Source organism: Rousettus aegyptiacus, unplaced genomic scaffold (genome assembly GCF_014176215.1).
Source record: "Rousettus aegyptiacus isolate mRouAeg1 unplaced genomic scaffold, mRouAeg1.p scaffold_m13_p_3, whole genome shotgun sequence".
NCBI classification, from domain to species: domain Eukaryota; kingdom Metazoa; phylum Chordata; class Mammalia; order Chiroptera; family Pteropodidae; genus Rousettus; species Rousettus aegyptiacus.
Window position 1 is genome coordinate 89,319,263 of NW_023416306.1, and position 4,847 is coordinate 89,324,109.

Below are 4,847 nucleotides of genomic sequence, written 5' to 3' on the forward strand. Positions count from 1 at the left end.
ATCAACTTGGTTAATACAGGTTGCCCTCCCCTGGTATGGAAATCATTAAAAATTTAGTCTGTATGCTTTGTATTCTCTGGTTACTAAGACTGAATTTTCTAGGAAATACAAAGCATATTTCAATTTTCTGAGTTTTATATGTCTTCAAAAAAAATCTACTTTTTAGCATTTCCATTAAGTAAATTGCAATATATGCTTGAATTTGTCTCACAGGTAGAAATAATGAAGAAAAGAGAAACTAAATTCATAATTACTTGATATCAGTGTGACTAGTTTAAAGCGGAACTTTTCTAACAGTCTTGCTAACATGAGTGTTTTGATTGTTCAAAATCAGACAACTAATAAAATTTATTTTTAATTAAGAGATCATTTTTTAAAAAATAATTATTACAATCTGCTCTCTCAATATTAAATGATCAAGCAATGGAAGAAAAAAATCTAAAACAAACCTCTCAACTTTTGGTCTGAAGTATTCCTTCTAGTAAATGATAGCTCCTTACAAACACAGAAGGTAAAATAAAAATGTGTTAATTATAAAAACATACTATCGACAAGAGTTCTCTAAAAGAATGAATAGTATATCTGAATTTTCCTCATCTCTAAGCAATTACTACAAGAGCACATGTAATTTATTGTTGGAATATGCCATTCTCCTACAAAAGCAACCTATGAAACTTTCTCTCAGTTGCTGTCTTAGAATTTTTTTTCAGCTTTTAAAAATATAGTTCATTCCAAGGAAATTCAAAGTATACCCACTCTTTTCAGGTTCATCTCTTTCCCTCACACAGCATTTCCCAATCTTGTTATGATCACAGATACTTTTGCTAATTGAATGAACAGTGCTTTGCATTCTCTCTTCAGAAAATTTGAACATATGCTTGTACACATAAAATTTTACAAGTAATTACCAGGGCTCCATGAACTTGTGGTTAAGAAAGCCTGCTTTAAGAGAATCATGTTGAAACTCATAATGATTCTTTTAATGACCAATTTATTAAACATATTAGATAGAGAAGTGGTTTACAACTAGGAGTATGAGAAATTCCTTTTTAGATTTACATGTAAAATATTTATTTGATACAGGTGATACTTTGAGAACATGTTAAGAAACTGCATAAAGAAAAAAAACATTGCCATGATTTTATTTGTTCTGGATAAATTTAATTATAACTTCTACTATATTTATAAATAATGGTCCACAAAAGTGAAAAAAAAAAAGGATTATTCTGTGTAGTGACAATGCTTGGTATACAAATTGATTTGTAGAACCTCTTGAATAACTCCAAGACACACACGCCCCACTCGCACCACAGTCACAAGCATTAAGCTGATTGGGAAAAATAAAAATAGATAAAAAGTTCTTAAGATAAATTATTTTCATTTAAATACAGAAGGATATCATCTGACAGAGAGACTATTAAGAAAAAGTTTCTTGTAATATAACCTCTATAATTATATTGCATTGTTCTTTTAAAATAGCCTTAGTTCGTTTCAATATGTTATTTACATTTTGTTTATGAAAGATTTCTTAACAGCAAATTGTTTCCATTTTCATTTATAACCTGTGGTGACACAAAGTGAATCAGTTCTATAAATTACCATGGAAAGTTGTGAACCAACAATTTGGCCGAACAAAGCCCTGAGGATATAATAAGCAAGAGGGGAATATGGTATTTGCAATTGTAGACTAAAATTGCAGAAGAAAAATATTTGAATTGCAAATACCATATTAAAAATGGACACTACTTATGACTGCTTTATGCAATAGTTTTGCAGGCCTGAGATGAGAAATAAAAAATCTGTCACTCTATTTAGTACCATTGAATACTAGGGCTCCTCTTGTACACTCAAGTTCATTAGAGTACCTAGTTCTTCACTGGAAGTATACGTTAAGGTCATTTACCCTTGATTGCATCAGAATAGTAAATATTGTTAAGTAGCTTTGAAGCTTTACTTTGGACAGAGTCATGATCAGCTTAATAAAGTCACTTTGTGTGGGACCATGACTAAGTTTTGCTGTGTTTACAGATGTTTTGTCACATAATTAAAATTAACTTTTACTTTAAATTCTCTTTCCCACAGAGGAATCCAGACATGCTCTACTAACAAACCAACTGCATGAAACGAAAAGCACAGTAATTCTGAAGCTATTGGCTTGGATAAATGGGAATGTAATTAAAAAGGAAAAGGTTAGTAAAAGATCATGCTGGAAATTGAAAATAAAATCCAAAATGATGTTCCAGCCTATCCAGGTCTTTTTCAGAGTGTAGATAGCTATCTCAACTGCTCTACTTGTCCCAGGGTCCGTGTTCTTTCCCTGCTATTGCCTATTCGTGCGTTTTCTATTTTTAACAATCTCCACAAATAATCAAAATTATTTACATGCAGAATATTTCTGTATTACTCTAATGCTAATAATTACCTAAAATTATTTATTCATTTGTATATTGGAGAGGGAAAAAATGATTTTTAGAATTCTATCTTTTTTTAAATTCTAAACTCTGTTGCCACTAGCTCCTTTCCTAACATCAACTTTATTACCAATATCTTCAGGAAAACTCTAGCCCCATATTTTAAGCTAAATTGATTTTGGGGAGTATAATAAATACACTTAAGAAGGAGTATTTTTTGTTTTGCTTCTCCATACACCAATAGTATACAAATCATACCATGTTTTTAAACACTTTTCATAGGATCACTGACTTAGAACAGAAGGAGAGCTTGGGGATCATCTAGTAAAACATTCTCATTTTACAATTAAAGAAGCTATGGCTCATATGATTTACTGAGGGTGACACAGTTAGTGGCAGAGCTAGTGTCTAATAGTTGCCAGGCCCATAAACCAAAAGCCCTGGTGATGCTAAATGTATATACTGAAGTCAAAATCCTCCTAGCTGATTTCCAGTATGACTTTTTGCTTTTTCCACTATGACTGCCATGGTTTGGGTTTTAATCCCTATTTTGTATGACTTCAAATTCTCATTTTTCCAAATTAATTGTCTGATACTCCAATGCCACATTAATCTTCCTAAGAGTCCCCTTTTGTCTATTTTGACAGAGACAGCCCTACTTTTCTCTAGACCTCTTTAATTATTGCAACCAAAATTCACACCCAAATTGAAATCTAAGATCCAACGAAAAAATATTCCCCATTGGGATGAGATAATGTCAGCTTTAATGATTGAGCAGAGAAAAACACAAGAAGGAAAGTAGGTTCTATAAGAGGGGGGGGGGGGGAAAGGGCAACTGATTTATGATACATTTTATCATGACAATCAAACTTTCAGAATTAGGAGAGATCAGGACATTAGCTATCCTAGAATTTTCCAGAGTGTTCCTTGGAACTCAAGAGGCACAGGGTAATAGCGTTAATGATTTTGTGGCCAGGTAGATTTAGGCAACTGCACAGTTATACCAAGATAAGTGTATTTCTTTCTTGTAATATTTTAAGAGTCTTTTCATTTAGCCTGGTAACAGGTTTAGTAATATACCAAGACAGGAAAATTATAGACAATATGTCGCAAATTTATTTGACCAAAAAAACCTTTTACAGAGGATTCCATAGAATTACTATTTTGAGGGATATCATTGGGGAAATTTTTGATCTGGACCAAGTTGACGAATTGTAATTTACTTAGTGCCAGAGTCAGAACAAGAATCAAATCTCTTTATTTTCAATCTAGTGTTTATTTACAGGAACATTTTCATTTGTCTTAGGCTTTTTTGGTTTTGAGAAACGGTCATAGGGATGGGGAGCATGGCATAGAAATGCAGTCAGCAGTAATGTAGTGGCTAGATGTAGAGCAAGATGGGTGATAGAGTAATTTAGGGAGGTGGGGAATCATTTCATAAATTGTATAAATGTCTAAGCAATGTACTGTATACTTGAAACTAATAATAAAATAAAATAAAATGCTTTTTAAAAAAGAAAAAAAATGATGAGAGGGTCAGAAACAAGCAGGAAGCCTCATCCAGGGTGAGCTGATCATGAGACTCAAGAAGGGCTACCCTTTAAAAATAAACATGGAGATTGCCATCACTAGCACAAAACTGAAATCAAAAGGTTTAATTCTTAGTTGAATAATAACAAGCACTAAAGAAGATATTGCATATATAAAGGTAGAGTATTAAAAATATTTAAATTAAACTTTAAATAAAATCACACCGAGAGACTCTAATGGCATTTATTAAGCGGACTTTTTTAAAAATATGTTTAAAATTTTGTAAACTCCACTAGCTGAAAGTGGAATATTTTGAGCAATAAGACTAGTAACTGCAATTGACTAAAAACTTTATATTATGTTTAAATCAATGTATGTGTGTGTATAATATACATGTGCATATACATATATATGACATACATAATATATATTGGCAGGATTCATTTAAGAATTTTTTTTAATCGTATTTCCTATACAAACTGTACTTGAGGTGACCAAAAGGTTGATAAGGGGAAGTTTCTCTTTATAGAAATTTTCCAAGTAATAAATAAAGAAGGAATGATAGAATTACAATGTCATCCTAATGAAATAATGTATCTAGGTAATTAACATCAAGGCCTCTAAATCACAAAAAGAGAGACACACAGGATATTCATTTTCCTCCTGATAGATCCTCCTATGAAGTATTCTTGTCCAAGTATTGAACATTAATTTGATCAATTCTCTATTTCCAAATACCTTTTATAGTAAATACAGGAGACAGAAGAGCATATTAAATATGCCATTGTGCTGCAGTTAGCAAAAATTAACAATATGAGAAACTCTATAGTGCAAATAACCTTGTTTCTTCAACAAATATTGCATTAAAGAAGAAAAGAAGAAAAGGAATATTATAGATTTAAAAGA